The 23,473-nt window shown below is 46.2% G+C and overlaps 1 long non-coding RNA gene across 1 annotated transcript in view; it reads right to left on the reverse strand.

The window, feature by feature from the left end:
• Window positions 1–23,473, reverse strand: part of LOC125975303 (uncharacterized) — a 129,361-nt gene that overhangs the window by 87,570 nt on the left and 18,318 nt on the right. The window lies entirely within an intron of this gene.

Consider the following 23,473-nt stretch of genomic DNA (forward strand, 5'->3'; position numbering starts at 1 on the left):
CCTGCAAATTGTTTGCAAATAAATCCGTCACTATCTGGACTGTTAGTCAGTATGCTTTTGCTACAGTACACGTGTTTGCTCAGCAGTGGAGCAACCGTGGCATGATAACTTCTGCAGGGAAGCCCGTCGCCCATTCCACATTGCTGACTCAATTTTTGGACGCTGTCCAGCTACCTTTAAAGGTAGCGGTTTGCAAGTGTGCTGCTCACACTGCGTGCTCTGATCCTGTTTCTCTCGGTAATGCTTTTGCTGACAAATCCGCGAAGGCCGCTGCGAAGGCCTGCTCCGTGTCCTCTCGTCTCTCACAGCTCATGATTCGATGTCACACATCTCCCCTGATGTGTTGCTTGACATGCAGTCTCAGAGCCCCTCCCAGGAACGGCTCTCTTGGGGTAACGGGGTGCAATTAAAAACACTGTTGGTCTTTTTGTGTGACCTTTGGGCAAACCTGTCTTGCCTCATAACTTGTTCAAATGGGCTGCTATTTCGAGTCATGGGGTCACCCATGTCTCGACGGGGGGTATGGTGAAACAAGTTGAGGCTATTTATACAACATACGGCTTTGCAGCGTGTTTGATCTGTGCTAAACATAACCCACAAGGCAATTTAAGACCTCAGAGAGGGAAATTCCCGATTCCATTGTATCCATTTCAGACAATACATATGGATTATATCCAATTACATAAATGTGAAGGGAAAGAATATTGTTTGGTCATAATAGACGCATTTTCTAAATGGGTAGAAAAATTTCCTACCAAACACATAAATCTAAAGAACCATTGTTCCTATCGTCCACAATCAGTTGTTGAGAGATCTAACGCGACTATAAAAAACAGATTAAAGAAATGTATGGAAGAAACCAAACGACCATGGACTCAGTGCTTAGACCTGGTCAAAATGTACATAAATATTACAAGTACAACAGGGCTAACTCCCTATGAAACAATGTTTGGAAGGCCTTACAGGCTTCCTCAGTTCAAGAACACGTGGGAGATCCCCGAGGAAGCCACGTTAGCTGATTACATGAGAAAAATGTTGGAACGTCAAAAGAATCTAACCAATAACACTGATGATGAACCCATTTCTCCGCAGGAAGACCCCAAAGTGGTACCGGGAGACTGGGTCTTGATCAAGAGTATCAAGAGGAAGAATTGGCATTCACCCAAGTGGGAAGGTCCTTTTTTGGTACTACTCACGACACCTAATGCTTTGAAAATAGCCGAACGCAACACGTGGATTCATTTATCTCATTGTAAAAAGGTGATCTCTGCAGACCCAACCTAAAGTACGGAAGGTGAGCAAAGTCCAAAGAATAGTGCCTGATCCTGGTGCCAAGATCCAGGGTTGACACGAAAGCTAGCAGAAGCCAATTTCCAAGACACCAACCCGAAGCTCAGGGTGTTGACTCTGAGGAGATCCAAAAACATGAGCATTAGAGAGTCATTTGGTAAGTGCTTTAATCAGGCTGTGGCCTGCGCTAAGTCTGCCATGTGTTTTTGGTTGCTTTTGCTGGTTTCTGTTACCATTGTGTTTTTCGGGGGTTATTTTATTTGGAGGGATAGAGTACCATGAGCCTCGAACATTCTTCTCTCAGGCGACTGCTAACGCTAATTCTAATCGATATGGCTCATGGGGAGAAATTGCTAGACATAAGCGCGACACTAAATCCCCTTTTGATCATGTTGTTTGTGTTCCAGGAGCCGTCCGTGTTCCAACTTGTGTACCATGGCTTTTGTCTTGGGCTTATAATAACTCATTAATGTTTACTGTGGCTCCTAATACATCTTCTTCTATTATTTTACCTTTGAAAAGTTTGAAAGGGTTTCGTAATGGTCGCCCCACTACTGGAGATAAATGGCTCGGGTATTGGTGGTATTTAACTGGCCACCCGGTTAACACCGGCTGGGGCACACTTGTCACCACACAAATGCGAGGGTATTGGCCCTCTGGTTCCAGTGACGAGGCTGTGTTCTTTGCTAAACGAGTGACTTTGATAAATCGGGGCACAAGCCTCGTTTTGACTCTTACACTCCCTGATGGTCAAATTCGTCCTCCAAATGCCACCTTGTTTAACACTTCTTGTTGGGGTTTTCAACTGTGGGCTTGGTCCTCTGGAATCGATCCTCGCTTTCCTATTGCTATTTGCCTTAATAGAACAATGTCGGTCGCAGACCGTCCCGTTACAAATAAATACACCCTGTCAGCAGGAGCAAAAATCACAAGTACGCTCCTCACTGATGTAGACAGCTATTTTGTGGCCTCCACAGGGATAAGCGGTCATACTAACAACTGGCTTCTTATGGCTGAGCAGGCCGCAAAGATGGCTGGCGCCAGTTGCGTTGCATGCATGGGTCCAAGACCTCTTTTGAAAATCATACCTGCGAATATAGGTCCTAAGTGTGCTGTTACTTTAATGTTAAGCCTGTCCATTTCACCCACTCATGATTGTTTTAAATGGGATAAGGTTTACCCTGTTGCCTCTATGACAAAATATAAACCCCTTTTTTCGTCCGATGTAGCTAAGGGTAATTTTACATGTCTTAGATTACCTGGTACCGGTGAGAAGCTCGGCGCCCTACCTCCTCTATGGTGTGGGTCCATGACCAATGTCACTGCCCCTTTTTTGCCCATTGCTCGTAGTGATATTTGGTTTTGGTGTAATAGTAACAAACTTTATGATAGGTTGCCTTTCGACAGCTCCGGAATTTGCGCTTTGGTAACCCTATTGCTACCTGTTCATTTGATACCGATGTCGTCTTATGATCTAACATCTTTTGCTAAGTCTGTGGTTCCCGTATTCTGGCCGAGAACAAAACGAAACGCCGAATGGCGGGGCGCGGCTAATCCAACTTACATTGACGCCATTGGTGTTCCTAGAGGAGTACCGGATGAGTATAAGCTGGTGAATCAGATAGCAGCTGGTTTTGAGTCCGCCCTGTGTTGGTGGTGTACTATTAACAAAAATGTTGACAGGATTAACTACGTCCATTACAACGTGCAGAGGCTTGGAAACTGGTCCGAGGCGGGTTTCAAGGCGGTCCACTCCCAACTGGCTGCTACTTCCCTCATGGCTTTCCAGAATCGAATGGCCCTTGACATGCTACTCTCAAAAGAGGGCGGTGTCTGCGCCATGTTCGGTGAGCAATGTTGCACGTTTATTCCAAATAATACTGCAGCCGGCGGAAGCCTGTCCCAGGCCCTTGAGGGCCTGCGGACCTTGAACGGGAAGATGAAGGAGCACAGTGGGGTGAACACAGAGGTTTGGACCGACTGGTTGAACGTGTTCGGAAAGTACCGCACCCTGGTTTCCTCTGCCCTGGTCTCCATAGCCGTTTTCTCTGCCATTTTGACCTTGTGTGGATGTTGTTGCATCCCTTGTCTCCGATCCCTAATTAACAGACTAATTACAACTGCTATCTCTCCACCAGCTGAGACTTTCCCGTTGCTCCAAAGGGATGACCTTTCGATCGACGCGGGTTCCTTCTCTAGTGACGACCCGGTCGGCGACTCTATTGTGGTAAACCTGTCCGGTTTGTTTCTTGACCCTAGCTTTGCCGATTATGACTCAGTTTCCTCCTGAGTGTAAGTTAGTTCTTGCGAAATGTGATCCCTTGGCTGAAAATCTTTTTGAAGTGGCCATATGGGTGATGAGTTGTTTTCCGGGAACTTATGATAAAACAGGGGGGAATTGTTAGATAAATTGTATATATATGTTATCATGCGTTCCCTAATGAGTACCTATTAATAAAGTTATTGCGCAGAATGCTTGCTGTTTCTTCTTGCAGACATCACCCAGTCCACAACAAGTCAAACGATGCTGTCCGGAGCTTCCTGACCTTCTCCAAGAAAGTTGTTGATGTCTGCACATGTCATTTTGTCTATGCACTCTTTTCACATGACTACTTTGTTTCCCATTGTATTTTGTCCTTGCACACTTTTCGTTTCTCATGGGATCCTGTCTGCGACTTCTAGTTTCACATAGAATCTCGTTTCTTCTCTCATGAGACAAAGCCCACGCTTTCCCCCCCACCTATCAGGGGCTAGTCTCACATTGTAGGTAGGGCATTCCTGAATAAAAAGAGAGGAGTGTAAACAAGACCTTTAGTGTATTTTGGATTGCTGTAAGTCTGGATGCACTCCTCGCGAGAAAAGATCAACATTCTGTCTCACTGGTTTTGTCTGCTGATCCTTTTGCTGAATCTGAACCTAACACCAGCCAAAGGTGATCGCCAAGGCCGAAAGACAGGATGGAAAACAACAGCCCCCACACACACCGAATAGCTCATAATCAGCACCCACGCCCACGGAACCAGCTCTCACCGAACCAGCACCCACTTCCATGGAATCAAACTCTCTTGCGAACTTGCCACACCCCCTGACTCATCACCCATCAAACTCGGCCCACACTGGCATATGCAACTGAATATAAGCTGACCAAAGAACCCTTTTCTTAATGGAAACTTTCTGCTCTTGAACATGGTCGCACAAAAGGCCCAGCGCTGTATTGTACTGTTAGAAAAATTGTATATATATGTTATCATGCGTTCTCTAATGAGTACTTATTCACAATATTACTGTTCAGTATGCTTGCTGCTTTGCCTTGCTTATTCTTATCTTGTACAACAGAACAGAAGGATTACGGCTGGGTCAGGGGCGAGATGACGGTTGTGTCAAACAAGATGCTGCTGACAGCTCAGCGTCCACCAGAACAGATCGTGAAAACAACACGTCAAACAATGCGTCATGAACCTTCTGATCTTCCTTAAAGAACGTCACTTTCTCTTTTTATCTCTCGGAATATCGCTTAAACTGTTTTGCTGATATAGCCATATCTGCACGCAACACTTTGTGCGTTACTTTTTCTTTTCTTACGAGACGAAGCCACAAGCTCTTTCCCCCCCCTTAAGGGCTAATCGTCTCACACTGTGGGTAGGGCATTCCAAATAAAAAGAGCGAGGAGTGTAAAACAGATTTTTAGTGTAGTCGGATTGCTGTAAGTCTGAATGCACTCCTCGCGAGAAAAGACTCAATATTCTGCCTCACTGGTTTTGTCTGCTGATCCTTTTGCTGATTTTGAACCTAACAGATTTTTGGGGGCTCGTTCCGGGGTCTCAATAGACCTATTTCGGGATTCCAGCTGACTTTTCGACCCAGGACAAGTCCTTGGCCAAGGCATATAGAGGAAACCCTTTTCACGGGGCTGACTCGATCAGTCAGCTGGACGCCGGAGTGGTTGACGAGATCATCCGAGGAGAAGGCCCAGCAGACTGTGAGTACGAATCTTGATTCTGTTGAAAGTAATGAAAGTGCAGTGACAAGAGGTCACTTAAAACCTTGACAATTCTAGACCCTATCAAGTGCAATTAGAAACAGTAAATTCCGCTGGGATGATGGAGTCCCCTGACTGATAAGTCAGTTAAATTCCATGGGAGAGCGGACCCATCTGTTTTCTAAAGAAGTACAGGTAATTTGGAGCAGTTAAATTCCGCTGAGGTGTCGTGGGGCCTCCTAACTTAACCTTCCTAATGTGTTAGCTTTCTGCTGCCATCTGTGGTGTTTTTCTTAACTCTTGTTTAGCTGGTTTGGCTTCTTTATCCATGAAAAGATAGGTTTTATATCTACTTTAAGAATAAGGCAAAAATAAGTTTTTTCTTAGTATAGGAAGGTTAAAGAGTTTGTTAAAATCCACGGGAGGGCGGACTCCCCTGCTTGCCTGTGAGACGATAAGAGTGCGCATTGTGTGTGTATGGTTTGACTGAGAGTGATCTCATTTGAGCTCTCCTTTATATAAAACAGGATTGTAGACAGTGGCTTTGTGTAGAAGCAGAGGAAAGGAGACTTACCACTGAATATTTTACCACTGTCCTGTGAATTAAATTGGCTTTCGGACACTGTAGGTGCCATTCGAATTGCCAACTCCGAAATTTAGAGAAATAAACCATGGGAAAATCAAATAGCAAACAAAAGCCGCTACCCCGACATGAATTAAAATGCAAGGGGTCGACACCAAAAATATAAAATATCTTGACAAATGCATATTTTGGACAGAGGTGGTTGCATTATGCGACGTGGCGGTGGCGAGGCTCTCCGCACTTCAGTTGCTCCCCCCACCCTTGTTATCAGCTGGGAAGATTGTCATGTCTATGTTGTGGGCCCGTGTGTTTGTTTCTGTGTATGTTTGTCTTTGTGTATCAGTTCGTTATAAAGGTTGGAATTGCGCTAAATTGGTGCATGAAAACGGCGTGCTAGACAATGGTTTATCAGATTTGCATTGTTAAATGTAAAAATTAGAAATTATAGAATAATATGACGGTTGTGGGCAGAAACTCATCCGACGAGGAGAGTGCCCAACCCTTATAAAAATGTGAGAGTAAGAGAAAACATACATTGTAGAACTGGATAAAATTAGATTAATGATTAGAAATCAATGGTGTTATTATTATTCTCTAATCCCCTGCATTGCAAATGTCTTCTTGATGCAGATAGGTTAACAGGCTAGGACTTTAGTGAGGAGATAATTTATCAATTGATGGGGGTTAGTAATTGTCCAAATTCTAGTCACATGTTTTGAGGGACCACAGCAACAACATTATATTTAATTTGCAGGCCATTATTTAGTACGATATGACAGTGTCTAGCTAAGTAGACTGTTCTATCAAAAAATGTGAGAGTGAAGGAGGAGGTTTGATTTGTAATCTGACATTTGGGTCCCATTTTGAAGAGTCTCTGCAGGAGCATAGATTGTTTTTGTTTAAAGATATGTTTAACAGTTTATCTCGGTGCAGTAAGGATATAGCAATTTTGCAAGACTTAAAATTAAAAATTAAAAAGCAAAATTACATTCTCATTTTCCCAGATGAGAGGAAAATTGAAAGATAAGGAAGACGAAGAAAAGATAAAAAAGAACTTGCTGTTGCACAGACAGGAAGATGATGACACAGTGTCAGCGCGAGCTCGCTTAAGAATCGCAGCTAAGAATGTGATGAATGAAGATGAGAAAAATTATCAAATTACAAAGACAGATGTGGCACGGCAAAGCGAACCATCCTTTCCGTCTTTGTACCCCAAATTAAACAACTCATTGCTTCCTATAATTTGAGAGGTGATGAAGTACAACAGGTTTTCATGGCATCCTTAACCAAACATTGGGCAAGCGTTAAAGGCACCTGGAGTCCTTTTGATCTCCAGGGCCGTCCATTGGAATATAACAGGGTGCCATTACAAATACGAATTGACCAACTATTGGGCCGGATAAAAATAAAATTCCAACGTAGAGCAAATTACACAGACATTGGCCGAACTAAACAAAAACAAGATAAGTTGTTTGAAGACTTTAGACACAGACCAGAAAGAGTGTTCAACTGATGTCTATGATCAACAACTCAAAAATGCTCTACATGCAAATTTGCGACCAGTATTATGTCGACAACGGATAAATTCGACAATTTTTTTCCCTATAAAATGGTGCCGTTTGGGTTTGAAGTACATAGTCGCTTCAAAGGAGGAAAAGCATGATTTAAGATACGCGATTGATCAATGAGAAGGCTATCCCTTGTGCCAGGGGTGTCAAACTCATTTGTTCAAGGGCCGCGGTGTAGTCATGGCTTCTTTTGGAGGGCCGGTATGACTGTCATACCCGAGTAGATGTGTGAGCGCCTCATATTGTGGGAGTTGCAAAACAAGCTGACGAGTAACTCGCTTTCAAATCAGACAAATACAAACTGGTCTAATATTTAAACTTACAACATTATTAAGAGGGAAGATAATTTGCAATTCGAGTAATGACATGAATATGAAGCACAATTTGACACCTGTGCCTTATACAAAGGTAAAGTAGGATTAGGAATTGCTTGCAATATAATTACAAATTAGTTAACACCTGTGTGATTGATTGATTGATTGATTGTCAGATTGATTGATTGAGTGAGTGGCTTTTCTGTCGCCTGCACGTCATCTTTCTTGCATGGCTACGTTGCTGTCTCAGCCGCACCTGACCGTTGAAAGATGCACGACACTCAATCCTGCCACTCTCATTCCCCTTCCTGACGACGGTGAATTCCATGATTGTGTCGATGTTGCCCAACAGATTGCAAAGGCTCGGCCTGATTTGGAAGATACGCCTCTGCCAGATGGTGATGTGGTTTTTGTTGATGGGTCTTCTAAGAAAAATGATTCTGGAGTGACCCTTACTGGGTATGCCATTGTTACTGCCGACGAAGTCTTGGAGGCTGCTAAACTGCCATCCTATATGTCAGCACAGGCCGCTGAGCTCATTGCTTTGACTGGGGCCTGCAAATTGTTTGCAAACAAGTCCGTCACTATCTGGACTGACAGTCAGTATGCTTTTGCTACAGTGCACGTTTTTGCTCAGCAGTGGAGCAACCGTGGCATGATAACTTCTACAGGGAAGCCCGTCACCCATTCCACATTACTAACTCAACTTTTGGACGCTGTCCAGCTACCTTTAAAGGTGGCTGTTTGCAAATGTGCTGCTCACACTGCAAGATCTGATCCTGTTTCTCTTGGTAATGCTTTTGCTGACAAATCCGCTAAGGCCGCTGCAGAAGGCCTGCTCCATGTCCTCTCGTCTCTCACTGATCATGATTCGATGTCACACATCTCCCCTGATGTGTTGCTTGACATGCAGTCTCAGAGCCCCTCCCAGGAACGACTCTCTTGGAAAAAACGGGGTGCAACTAAAAACACTGATGGTCTTTTTGTGTGACCTTTGGGCAAACCTGTCTTGCCTCGTAACTTGTTCAAATGGGCTGCTATTTCGAGTCATGGGGTCACCCATGTCTCGACGGGGGGTATGGTGAAACAAGTTGAAGCTATTTATACGACATACGGTTTTGCAGCTTTTTCACGAGGCAATTTAAGACCTCAGAGAGGAAAGTTCCCGACTCCATTGTATCCGCTTCAGACAATACATATTGTTTATATCCAATTACATAAATGTGAAGGGAAAAAATATTGTTTTTTTTCTGCATTTATTTGTTTTCTGCATTTATCTTATTGTAAAAAGGTGATCTCCGCAGACCCAACCTAAGTACGGAAGGTGAGCAAAGTCTGGTAATAGTGCCTGATCCTGGTGCCAAGATCCAGGGTTGACACGAAAGCTAGCAGAAGCCAATTTCCAAGACACCAACCCGAAGCTCAGGGTGTTGACTCTGAGGAGATCCAAAAACATGAGCATTAGAGAGTCATTTGGTGAGTACTTTAATCCGGCTGTGGCCTGCGCAAAGTCTGCCATGTGTTTTTGGTTGCTTTTGCTGGTTTGTGTTACCATTGTATTTTTTTTTCGGGGGTTATTTTATTTGGAGGGATGGAGTACCATGAGCCTCGAACATTCTTCTCTCGGGCAACTACCAACGCTGATTCTAATCAATATGGCTCATGGGGAAAAATTGCTAGACATAAGCGCAACACAAAATCCCCTTTTGATCATGTTGTTTGTACACCAGAAACCATCCGCGTTCCAACTTGCGTACCATGGCTTTTGTCTTGGACTTACAATAACTCATTAATGTTTACTGTGGCTCCTAATACATCTTCTTCTATTATTTTACCTATGAAAAGTTTGAAAGGTTTCGAAATGGTCACCCCGCTCTCTGGTTCCAGAGAAGAGGCTGTGTTCTTTGCTAAACGAGTAACTTTGAAAAATCAGGGCACAAGCCTCCTTTTGACTCTTACACTCCCTGATGGTCAAATTCGTCCTCCAAATGCCACTTTGTTTAACACTTCTTGTTGGGGTTTTCAACTGTGGGCCTGGTCCTCTGGAATCGATCCTCACTTTCCTATTGCTATTTGCCTTAATAAAACAATGTCGATCGCAGACCGTCCCGTTACAAATAATTACACCTTGTCAGCAGGAGCAAAAATCACAAGTATGCTCCTCACTGATATAGATAGCTATTTTATAGCCTCCACAGGAATAAGCGGTCAAACCAACAACTGGCTTCTTATGGCTGAGCAAGCCGCAAAAATGGCTAACACCAGTTGCATTGCATGTATGGGTCCAAGACCTCTTTTGAAAATCATACCTGCAAATATAGTTCCTAAGTGTGCTGTTGTTTTAATGTTAAACTCATCCATTTCACCCACTCATGATTGTTTTAAATGGGATAAGGTTTACCCTGTTGCCTCTATGACAAAATATAAACCCCTTTTTTCGTCCGATGTAGCTAAGGGTAATTTTACATGCATTGGATTACCTGGTACTGGTGAGAAGCTCGGCGCCCTACCTACTCCATGGTGTGAGTCCATGACCAATGTCACTGCCCCTTTTTTGCCCATTGCTCGTAGTGATATTTGGTTTTGGTGTAATAGTAACAAACTTTATGATAGGTTGCCTTTAAACAGCTCTGGAATTTGCGCTTTGGTAACCCTATTGTTTCCTGTTCATTTGATACCAATGTCCTCTTATGATCTCAGAATCAGAATCAGAATCAGAAAACCTTTATTGTCATTCTACATAGTACAATGAAATTGGAGACCTCCATCCAGTGCATGAGGTAGACACAAGTAACAGTCAAGTAATCGACTAGTAGAAAAGTAGATGAAATAATCAGAAACAGTAGTGCGGACAAAGTGCAGTAATAGTGCAGGAGGAAAGTGTCATCAGTGTCGGCTGGAGTTGAGGGCGGCTATGGCTTGGGGAAAGAAACTGTTTCTGAGTCTGTTTGTCCTGGTCTTCATTTGCCTGTAGCGTCTTCCAGAGGGCAACAGGTCAAACAGGGCGGAGCCAGGGTGGGAGCTGTCCGCTGAGATGGCCTTAGCCCTGCTGAGGCAGCGGGTAGTGTAGATGTCCGTAAGGGAGGGGAGAGGGCGGCCGATGATCCTCTGGGCTGCCTTCACCACTCTCTGCAGCTTCTCCCTGTCAGCGGCGGTGGAGCTGCCGAACCATACTACGATGCAGTAGGTCAGTAGACTCTCGATGGAAGATCGGTAGAAGGTCAGCAACAGGTCGGTGTTGAGGTTGTACCTCCTGAGGACTCTCAGGAAGTGTAACCGCTGCTGAGCCTTCTTGACGATGGTGGTGATGTTCTCTGACCAGGAGATCCGGTCAGAGATGTGGACGCCCAGGTACTTGGTGCTGTGGACCCTCTCCACCTGCTCGCCGTTGATGAAGAGGGGAGTTGGCTCAGGGCTGTGTCTTCTGAAGTCTATGATGAGCTCGTTGGTCTTCTTGGTGTTCAGAGCGAGATTGTTCTCAGAGCACCAGTCGACCAGCTCCAGGACCTCCTCTCTGTAGGCTACCTCATCGCCATTGGAGATGAGACCGACCACAGTGGTATCGTCGGCGAACTTGACAATCCGGTTGTGTTTGTGAGCCGGTCTGCAATCATGAGTGTAGAGGCAGAAGAGGAGGGGGCTCAACACACAGCCCTGTGGGGAGCCGATGCTCAGCGTACGGGTGGAGGAGAGGCGGGAGCCAACTCTCACAGCCTGGAGTCGGTTGGTCAGAAAGTCATTAATCCAGGCACATGTGAGAGAGGGGAGTCCGAGAGTGTCCAGCTTTGTGGTGAGTCTGTCCGGGAGGATGGTGTTGAATGCCGAACTGTAATCCACAAAGAGCATCCGGACATAGCTCTGCTGCTGCTCCAGGTGGTTCACCGCACAATGGAGGGCTACGGCGATGGCGTCTTCTGTGGATCTGTTGGTCCGGTATGCAAACTGGTGGGGGTCGAGGTGTGGGGGAAGATAATCCTTGATGTGCTGAAGAACCAGCCTCTCAAAGCACTTCATGATCACCGGAGTGAGGGCCACTGGCCGGTAATCATTCAGGCTAGAGATGGCCGACTTCTTCGGCACTGGGATGATGGTTGAGGTTTTCAGGCAGGGCGGGACGGTTGCTAGGGCCAGGGAGCGGTTGAAGATCGTGGTGAAGGTGGGGGCGAGCTCCTCAGCGCATGCCCTCAGCACCTTGCCGGGGACCCCATCCGGGCCTGTGGCCTTTCTGGGATTCACTGTAAGGAGCACCTTTCTGACCTTGTGCTCCTGAACAGTGAGTGGAGTGATGTCAGAGCTGGGTGGGGGAGGGGGCAGGGCAGGGACAGGGGAGTGCTGCTGGGATGTTCCAAACCGAGCAAAGAAGCTGTTTAGCTCCTCTGCCAGCTGTGCGCCTTGGTCTTCGACTTGAGCGGCACTGCCCCTGAAGTTGGTGATCTCCTGGATGCCCTGCCACACCTTGCGGCCATTGTTGCTGGACAGGTGGGACTCGATGCGTTTTCTGTGGTCCGCTTTCGCCCGTTTGACTCCTCTCCTCAGCTCAGCTCTGGCAGCGCTGTACAGAGCTCTGTCTCCTGACCTGAAGGCGGTGTCGCGGGCTCTGAGGAGAGAGCGGACCTGGCTGCACATCCAGGGTTTCTGGTTAGGGAAGACCCGGATGGTTTTGGTCACAGTCACATTGCTGGCGCAGAACTGGATGTAGCCCAGAACTGTGTCTGTGTGTGTCCCCAGCTCCTGGTGGTCGAACAGGTCCCAGTCTGTCCGTTGAAAACAGTCTTTGAGTTTGTGGAGTGCATCCTCAGGCCAGGAGGTGATGGTCCTTAAGGTGGGTCTGAGTTTGCGTCTGAGGGGGGTGTAGGCAGGGAAGAGCAGGAGGGACAGATGGTCTGATTGCCCGAGGTGGGGGAGGGGGATAGCTCTGTATGCATGTTTGATGTTGGTGTAGACATGGTCCAGGGTGTTCTCACCTCGTGAAGCACACTTTACGTGCTGGTGGAAATTCGGCAGAACAGTCTTTAAGTTGGCCTTGTTAAAATCCCCCGCTACAATGTGGAAGCCATCTAACATGTTTTGCTAAGTCCGTAGTGCCCGAATACTGGCCGAGAACGAAGCGAAACGCCGAATGGCAGGGCGCAGTTAATCCAACTTACATAGACGCCATTGGTGTTCCTAGAGGAGTACCGGATGAGTATAAGCTGGTGAATCAGATAGCAGCTGGTTTTGAATCCACCCTGTGTTGGTGGTGTACTCTTAACAAAAATGTTGACAGGATTAACTACATCCACTACAACGTGCAGAGGCTTGGAAACTGGACCGAGGCGAGTTTCAAGGCGGTCCACTCCCAACTGGCCGCTACTTCCCTCATGGCTTTCCAGAATCGAATGGCCCTTGACATGCTACTCTCAAAAGAGGGCGGTGTCTGCGCCATGTTTGGTGAGCAATGTTGCACATTTATTCCAAATAATCCTGCAGCCGACGGAAGCCTGTCCCGGGCCCTTGAGGGTCTGAGGACCTTGAATGGGAGGATGAAGGAACACAGTGGGGTGAACACGGAGGTTTGGACCGACTGGTTGAATGTGTTCGGAAAGTACCGCACCCTGGTTTCCTCGGTCCTGGTCTCCATTGCCGTTTTCTCTGCCATTTTGACCCTGTGTGGATGTTGCTGCATTCCTTGTCTCCGATCCTTAATTATTAAGCTAATTACAACTGCTATCTCCCCACCAGCTGAGACTTTTCCGTTACTCCAAAGGGATGACCTTTCTATCGACGGGAGTTCTTTCTCTAGTGACGACTCTGTCAGCGAATCCATTGTGGTAAACCTATCCGATTTGTTTCGTGACTCTGGCTTTGACGATTAAGACTCAATTTCCTCCCAAGTGTAAGTTAGTTCTTGCGAAATGTGATCCCTTGGCTGAAAATCTTTTGAAGTGGCCATATGGGTGATAAGTTAGTCCCCGAGAACTTATGATAAACAGGGGGGAATTGTTAGAAAAATTGTATATATATGTTATCATGCGTTCTCTAATGAGTACTTATTCACAATATTACTGTTCAGTATGCTTGCTGCTTTGCCTTGCTTATTCTTATCTTGTACAACAGAACAGAAGGATTACGGCTGGGTCAGGGGCGAGATGACGGTTGTGTCAAACAAGATGCTGCTGACAGCTCAGCGTCCACCAGAACAGATCGTGAAAACAACACGTCAAACAATGCGTCATGAACCTTCTGATCTTCCTTAAAGAACGTCACTTTCTCTTTTTATCTCTCGGAATATCGCTTAAACTGTTTTGCTGATATAGCCATATCTGCACGCAACACTTTGTGCGTTACATTTTCTTTTCTTACGAGACGAAGCCACAATCTCTTTCCCCCCCCCTTAAGGGCTAATCGTCTCACACTGTGGGTAGGGCATTCCAAATAAAAAGAGCGAGGAGTGTAAAACAGATTTTTAGTGTAGTCGGATTGCTGTAAGTCTGAATGCACTCCTCGCGAGAAAAGACTCAATATTCTGCCTCACTGGTTTTGTCTGCTGATCCTTTTGCTGATTTTGAACCTAAACATGTACTTTCCTGAAAACAGAGCTTTCTTAACAAGAATTGTGATTGAACTCAACCAACCTGTGTAAGTCTAAATTTTGTTTCGGTGTCTTAGCCTTTTCTTAAAACTGAAGAAATAAAACGAGCACGCAGTAAATGGGATAACAGGTGATCGGCTATGGCTTTTGCTGTGAGGCGCAGATAGCGCGCTTCCCAAATTGTGGACCAAATCTAACAGAGCCTACCGAAGGCTCTTTTTTGTGTACAGCATGTACAGAGAATAAATACAGACTTTTTGAAGCTTGCTTGAAGAACGTTTTGCTTTACTTTTATATTGAAATAAAGTTCTAAGTTATTGATTTTATATAGTATGTTATATGATGAAGAAATGTTAGAATTCAAATTTGAATTCAAACAATCTTGATTGACCAAAAGGACAATGAAATTATTTGTTTGATTTATTTAATTTATTTACGATCCAATATTGTAAAGTTATCACTGCACAAATCATTTATTTATTTTTTCTTCTCCGTTATTATTAAGTTAGTACTGCACAATGTATTCAATAATTTCTTCACTATGAGTACTTAGTCATACAGCAGTTAAAAGGAACATTTGTAATAAACCCCTCTCCTAAAATATGATTGGTTTAGCTTTTCAAACATGTAAATCGAAGTGCACATCATTAATTAAACGCACACACATATACACCGTTTTAAATGGGGGGGTACTTATGTATTCTTACAGAGCCGCTGTGAGAATGTGTTAAGTCAAGTCAAGTTTATTTGTATAGCCCTAAATCACAAACAGTCTCAAAGGGCTTCACATAGCCAAAAATTGACAATTATTCTCAAAGCATCCCCTGATCTTAAGCTCCCAAAAGGGCAAGGAAAAACTAAAAAAAACCCTGCCAGGGGAAAATGAGAAACCTTGAGAAGGGACCACAGATGAAAGGATCCCCCTTTCAGGATCACCAGGTTGTAATGGATACAGAGAGGGCACAAGTAATACATAATACGAAAATCAATGAAAAAATGGATGTCGGAGGTGCCCTCGATTGTCCTGGCAGTGTCTTCAAGGAGGTTGAGCTGCAGTTTCCTCATCTTGAATTGGTCCCCGAGAATCCAGCTAGCCGCTATCAGCTTTTGCACCACCTAACCCCCTCCCCAGCCAGGGAGGGGGTGGGCAGAGCGAACAAAACAAACTCCGGCCGAATCGGCCAGTACAAGTTAGGGGAGTGTTCTCCCCTGTAACTTGGGTTGGGAAGGAGACAACCTGCTCAAATTTGCCACACTACCTGAACAGACCCCCAGGAAGACAGAGAAGAAGTCAGTCGATGTCCAGGACTCACTGTTTTCAAAATACGAGGGGGGCACAAATTCTCACGGGGTCGCAGTGAGGATTTGTTCCCCTCCTGTAACTTGGGCTGGGAAGGAGACAACCTGCTCAAATTTGCCACACCACCTGAACAGACCCACAGGAAGACAGAGAAAGAGTCAGTCGATGTCCAGGACTCACTGTTCTCAAAATGGGAGGGGGGCACAAATTTAGGTTCAGGTCAAGACGCTCGTCTCGGTCACGTGACATGTCACCTCAGTCAAGCCCGCGGAGCAAGCAAATATGAGCAAGAAACAGAGATGTTTGGAAAGCTTCTTCGGAAAGGGAAAAAAGCCCAATGAGGAGACGGAAGAAGAAGAGGCTACGACTTCTAAGAAAAGGAAAGCTGCATTTAAAAGAACATTTCTGGACTCCTACTTAAAATATGGATTTATCGCCATAGGTGACTCTGACGCGCCAAGCCCACAATATGTGGCGACAGGCTTGCTAACGAGGCAACGAAGCCTTCAAAACTGCTTTGGCACATGGAGACCAAGCATCCTGCATTAAAAGACAAACCTTAACCACTTCGGGTGTCATTGTCTCCGATTACGCCTAGATGGGACCGGCTCGTTTCTGAGAAACAAGCTCAGTGCTCCCACTAATTCAACGTAATGGTGAGTTTTATTTTTGTGTCATTTATACTTGTTTTTATGCCAGTCGTATCATTTTATTTCATCGTATTTATATATTTATTATAAATGTACTATTTACTTATATAAATGTATTATTTATTTATATAAAGGCCGGTCAGTCTGCTTAAATATTTCTGACACGTAACCGGTCCGTGGCGCAAAAAAGGTTGGGGACCACTGCATTAGTACACTCAAAAAATCGTTGGTCTTCATTAAAATAAATGCATTTAATTGCATTTAACCTATCGTTTTTTTTTAAATGGCATGGCTCTCATGGGAAATCATTTTTTAAAAATGGGCATTTATGGCTCTGTCCGCCAAAAAGGTTCCCGACACCTGTTTTATACTGTCCGGAAAAGGCGGGAAAGGAAAAGGCGGGAAAGCAATAGGATGTCCTTATAAGGTAAACCTCTGCTCTGCTGTCACCTGGCCATTTGGTATCATCACCTGACCATTTGGTATCTATTCCTGTCAGCATTTGGACGTCTAATATACGTCTATTAGACGTCTATACGCTACCTAGACGTCTTGGCTAAAACGCAGCTAAAATAGGTCTAAAAGTGAAAGGTTTTTAGATGTCTATCCTGTAGACGTCTACGGCCTAAAAAACGTTCATATATCAAAGTCAAAATCAAAGTCTGCTTTATTGTCAATTTCCTCACATGTCAAGACCTACAAAGAGATCGAAATTGTGTTTCCGACTATCCCAAGGTGGAGACAAGACATATTACACCCAATTAGTCCACAGACAAAAAAAAATTTCAAGTAAACAATACAAAAAGTAAAAACAATGAATAAATAAGAGCAACTTGGTTGAAAAACAATGAATAAATAAGAGCAACTTGGTTGAAATGGTGCAATTGTGCATACAGCAGCCAGCCAGTATAATAGCGCAAAAGTACAAGACGTCTAATAGACGTCTATAATACGGCTATGTGAGTTTTTGACGTTTATTGCGTAGACGAACAGCTAATAGCTATTAGCTCGATTAGCGCTAATCGCCCAAATAGCTAGTGATCATTCGAACAGCTAGACGTCTATTCAACATTAAATGATGTAACCAAAACTACAATTGAACCTAAAGAAAAACAATCATACATCATCCAACCATCACAAATGTAAATGTGCAATATTTTAATCATATGTTTAAAAAATGTAAAAATATACAAACAATATTAAAAAATGGGGGCTATTTTAATAGAACAAAACTACTAAGTTGCAATAGATAGATAGATAGATAGATAGATAGATAGATAGATAGATAGATAGATAGATAGATAGATAGATAGATAGATAGATAGATAGATAGATAGATAGATAGATAGCCCCCTCTCCTACTCAGGGCTGGAGCCCGTTTTAATTTCAAAGCCATCACTGTCCTTGTTTCATCATCCGTGGCCTCTTTGTACATGTCCCCAATAGCTTCTACAAAGATGAAGTCAATGGACATCGGGCACCACCCATTGTGGACCTTGGGATGTCTCTGCAAAAGAAATATAATTATGAAAAAACGACTACCTGTAAAATAGTTTTTCCTTGATGTATGTCATGTCAGTCGCCCATTTCTAACATGACGCAATCGCACAGGAACGAGCAGATAGTTTTTTTTTAATTTACCAGTGCTATCAGAGCAGTCTTCCTGAGGGCCCTCTGCACGAGTCACACGAGCACACATATCGAGCGTTGTCATTTGTGTACAGTATACAACAGAAAAAAGTCAACTTTAACTGTCAAATTATATTTGTCATTTAATTTGTTTGATTTATATATATTATTGTCATTATTTTTATTATTGTATGAATGTTTTGTGTTCAGAGTTTCTTTTACTAATCGCGATTTGCACCTGGGACAGTCCTGAGTTGCTTGATTTTGTTACACTGGGGACCATTGGGCGGGTGCACTTTCCGGTTGGTGACGAACGTGCTATCGCCGTTTGAAGGAGTGCGGATTTGCGTTCCAGGGCTCTCGGTGCAAGTTCGGACTCATTCCCGTTTTTGGTGTTGTTCAGCCATCGAGGTGCGAAATTGTTGCTTGTCATATTTTTGTATATCCATTTATTGCTTTTAGGCGGCTCGGTGGCACACTGGGTAGCACGTCCGCCTCACAGTTAGGAGGGTGCGGGTTCGATTCCACCTCCGGCCCTCCCTGTGTGGAGTTTGCATGTTCTCCCCGGGCCCGCGTGGGTTTTCTCCGGGCGCTCCGGTTTCCTCCCACATTCCAAAAACATGCTTGGTAGGCCGATTGAAGACTCCAAATTGTCCCTAGGTGTGAGTGTGAGAATGGTTGTCTGTCTCTGTGTGCCCTGCGATTGGCTGGCAACCGGTTCAGCGTGTACCCCGCCTACTGCCCGATGACGGCTGGGATAGGCTCCAGCACGCCCGCGACCCCCGTGGGGACTAAGCGGTTCAGAAAATGGATGTATGGATTTATTGCTTTTTGTGAGTGTATGTTTTATATGATTTTATGTTTGTTTGTGGTTTGACGGAGACGAATAAATAAACGTCTGCTGTGGCAAACCATGGTGTGGTCTATCCGGCGGGAGTTGTTAGAGTGGTGCTCACTCTAACTTATTTTTGCAAGAACCACACGGGAGACAGTATGTCCTTTTTAAGCACTTGTAAATGGAGAGTCATTCGTGCGTACAGCGATGATCGAATGAGGTCTGACTCAGGCCTCTTGCAAGAGCATTTTTATTGAGAGAAACAGGGTGGGGGTGAGACTGGACAGGATGGAGTTGAAGCCCCTGACCTCTGGTCAAAGCATAGCAGGGGGTGTTTTACGACGTTGTGTAAGACAGGACAAGCTAGGTTAAGTTTTTAAGATGGCGGCGCGTGCACACGCAGCGGCCACTCTCTGTCCCATCAGTACGGTGATTTCTTCGTCTAATGAGTGTTCGTCCGACAGTCTTGTGTGTTCGTCTCGTCCGTGCTACAAGTACAGCAGGCAGGTTCTGCTTGACATCGACAGAAGTGGGTTTTGCGGCGTTCTGGACTTTGAAGCGTCGACATTAAAGGCGCTCGGACTGCTACGTCCTGAAACGTCGCCGACCTCACCCGCTATTCCTCCCCCGGTTGGGAGCCGTCGTAAACGATGTGCGAGGAGGCAGAAGAGGGGCAAGCGCGGAGGCGTCCGGGCCAGGCTGGCGGCCAACCCAGCGCGACCGGCGGTGCCCTCCATTCTTCTGGCGAATGTTCGATCGCTGGACAACAAAATGGATTACGTTCGCCTGCTGAGGTCTACGAACCGGACGGTGCGGAACTGCTGTGTGCTCGTGTTCACCGAGACCTGGTTGAGTGACAACATTCCGGACTCTGCAGTGCATCTGGAGCGGCTAGCGTGCTATCGGGCGGACCGTGCCATTGTACGAGGGGGAAAGTCGCGTGGAGGTGGAATATGCGTCTACATCCGAGAAGAATGGTGCCGGGACTCTGTGGTGGTATGTAAGCACTGCTCGCCGCTTGTGGAGTTTGTGATCATTAAGTGCCGTCCTTTTTATCTGCCGAGGGAATTTACCGCGATTCTGCTAGTCGCGGTATACATCCCGCCTTCCAACATCGAAGGAGACAGGATCGCGGCGCTTGGTGAACTGTACCAGGCTGTCAGTGAACAGCTAACAGCGCACCCTGACGGTTTCACCATCTTCGCTGGAGACTTCAATCATGCCAACCTGAAGTCTGTTTTCCCGTGGCTTCACCAGCATGTTCCCTTTCCGACACGTGGAGACAGCTTCCTGGACCTAGTCTACTCGGCGCAAAAGGGAGCTTTCAAAGCCACCCCCCTCCCCCATCTGGGGCTTTCTGACCATCTCACCGTTTTGCTTTTGCCCGCATACAGACAATTGGTAAAGGCATCCAGGCCGGTTCGGAGGCAGGTTCGAGTGTGGCCTGAGGGTGCCTCCGATGCACTTCGTGACTGCTTCGACACCACTGACTGGGACTTGTTTAAGCAGGCGGCCACCTACAACGATTGGACGGACATAGAGGAGTATACTGACTCTGTTACCTCTTATATCACGAAGTGCATCGATGATGTGACTTGCTCGAAATCCGTCGTCACTCGCGCGAACTGGAAGCCGTGGCTGACGGGGGCTGTCCTCAGACTGTTGAGGGCCAGGGACAAGGCTTTCAGAGCGGGGGATGAGGCTGGCTTGAGGACAGCGAGGGCCGACCTGTCCCGAGGCATCAAAGAAGCGAAGAAGGCGTTCTCGTGCAAGGTCACCCACTTCAAGGACAGCAAGGACGCACGTAGCCTTTGGCGGGGCATTCAGACCATCACGGACTACAAGCCCGCGCCGAGGAGCTGTGAGGGCGACGTCCGTCTGCTGAACGATCTGAACCGCTTCTTTGCTCGCTTCGACGCCCAGAACAGCACTTGCCCGCTGAAGTCCACTCCCCCCCCCACACGAGCAGCCCCTGCGCCTCTCTGCCGACGGTGTGAGGAGGGCGCTTGCCACTATTGACACCCGTAAGGCGGCGGGCCCTGACAACATCCCGGGTCGAGCGCTGAAGGACTGCGCTGGGGAGCTGTCGGGTGTCTTCACGGACATCTTTAACGTTTCCCTGCAGCAGGCCATCGTCCCCTCGTGTTTCAAGGCTGCCACCATCGTTCCTGTGCCGAAGAAACCTGCACCGTCCTGCTTCAATGACTACCGCCCTGTGGCACTGACGCCCATCATCATGAAGTGCTTTGAGCGGCTGGTCATGGAGCACATCAAGTCCGTTCTGCCCCCCACCCTTGACCCTTTCCAGTTTGCGTACCGTGCCAAGCGGTCCTCTGAGGATGCCATCTGCTCTGCCCTCCACTCGGCCCTCACCCACCTGGAGAGAAAGGACTCATATGTGAGGTTGCTGTTTGTGGACTTCAGCTCTGCCTTCAACACCATTGTGCCGCAGCGACTCATCCGCAAACTCGACGAGCTGGGCCTCAGTACCTCCCTCTGCAACTGGATACTGGACTTCCTCTGTCAGAGGCCTCAGGTGGTGCGTGTTGGCGACAAAATCTCCGCCAGCATCACGCTGAGCACGGGGGCCCCCCAGGGCTGCGTGCTCAGTCCATTGCTCTTCACCCTGCTGACGCATGACTGCACTGCGACCTACAGCGACAACCGCATAGTGAAGTTTGCTGACGACACGACTCTGGTGGGTCTCATCACGAATGGCGACGAGACTCGGTACAGGTCGGAAGTTGACCTTCTGACCACGTGGTGCAGGGACAACAACCTCCTGCTGAACGTCAATAAGACCAAGGAAATCATTGTTGACTTCCGGAAGGGTCACACAACACACCTGCCGCTGATCATTGACGGTGCTGTGGTGGAGAGGGTGAGCTGCACCAAGTTCCTGGGGGTGCACATCAGTGAGGACCTCTCCTGGTCCGCAAACACCTCGTCACTGGCAAAGAAAGCTCAGCGCCGCCTGTACTTCCTGCGGAAGCTCAGGCGTGCATGTGCTCCTCAGGCAGTCCTGTCTACATTGTACCGTGGCACCATTGAGAGCGTCCTCACCAGTTGCATCGCTGTCTGGGGTGGTAACTGCACTGAACAGAACTTGAAGGCCCTGCAGTGCATAGTGAATACGGCTGGTAAGATTATTGGTGCTTCGCTCCCCTCCCTGAAAGACATTTACACCTCCCATCTCGCCCGCAAGGCAACCTCGATTGCCAGAGATGTGAGTCACCCGGCTCACTCTTTGTTTGACCTTCTGCCCTCTGGGAAGAGGTACAGGAGCCTGCGCTCCCGCACCACCAGACTCGCCAGCAGCTTCTTTCTCCAGGCTGTTAGGGCCCTGAACTCGCTACCCCCTTCTGCGTAGCGTGCGGCACTGTTGCGCTATTTTCGGGAATGTCTGCTGTACGCGCACTTGCTCCTTTTTTTTCTGCTCCTCTTATTTATTTATTTATTTATTGTTGTGTTATTTATTCATTATTTATTCAGCACACTTTTGTTATACTTGTTTACTTGTTTGTCTGTTGTGAGCCATGTCTTGTCACCGTGGGATAGGGGGGAACGAAATTTCGGTTTCTTTGTGTGTCTTTGGCATGTGGAGAAATTGACAATAAAGCTGACTTTGACTTTGACTTTTATTTATTACAGGTTACATTCTAACATAAGCATAGGATCAACCTAATCTAGCTAGGTTATTTATTACAGGTTACATTCCAACATAAGCAAAGGATCAACCTAATCTACCAACCCTAACATATCCCTCCTGTTTATCATATGATTATGTCACGCCAATCAACAAATACACGCAAGACAATATAACGAAGAAAGAAGAATAGAAAAAATAATAATGAAAAAAAGATCAATAAAAAAACAGAGATTATAAGGGGACGGGTTGGGGATCGTGAAGGGTGATACATGATAAAAACAACAAACAATGACAGTAATAATTTCCAGTTAAGATGAGGTTTTTCCTCAATACTCCAGTCCAAATTTAGTGTGTGAGTGAAAAACCTGCGGCAAGATGTAATGCAGGAAAAGTCTCACACGGTCCCTGTTAGGGTTTTTCAGATTATCCTTATCGTATGATTATGTTGGAATGCAACCGGTAATGAATAAGATAACTTGTCCCATCCTACACAAGGTCGTAAAACATCCCCTGATATGTTTTGACTAGAGCACAAGGGCTTCCTATTCAGCCTACTCTTACCCCCACTCTGTTTCTCTTAATAAATATGCCCTTGCAGGAGGGAGAGTTTTAGACTTCACTTCTTCAACGTGTGAGCTCTCCACCTGCACGTGTCTAAAAGGACTTGCTTGTCTCTCATGTGGTTCTTGCAAAATAAGTTGGAGTGAGCAAATCTCTAACATTTTGGTGCCGAAACCCGGGACCTCTCATACCCGCCATCTGGCTGACGGAGGACGACATGCTGTACACCGTCGACGGGCCAGTGTCCATTAGCTGGACCTGGTAAAGAAAGACCTGGGAAGGAAATTCTTCGCTGGGCCAGCATCTTAGGTCTGCCTTCGTCTGACAGAGGTGGATTGACGGGACCCGGCAGTGCAACGAACCAGGGGACAAGTAAGTTAAAGGCCTGAAGTTGTGTGATTGTGTTGTTGTTGTGAAATGCGTAAAAAGGTAGAAGTGCACAGGAAAAACTAAGTTTTGTGGAAGGAGGAGGTGTTGTAGAGTCCCCCTCTGGATGAGGTGTCTCTTTTGGAGCAGTGGTTCTCAAACTGTTTTAAAATCTCAG

This window comes from Syngnathus scovelli, chromosome 10, assembly GCF_024217435.2.
Source record: "Syngnathus scovelli strain Florida chromosome 10, RoL_Ssco_1.2, whole genome shotgun sequence".
Lineage (NCBI taxonomy): Eukaryota > Metazoa > Chordata > Actinopteri > Syngnathiformes > Syngnathidae > Syngnathus > Syngnathus scovelli.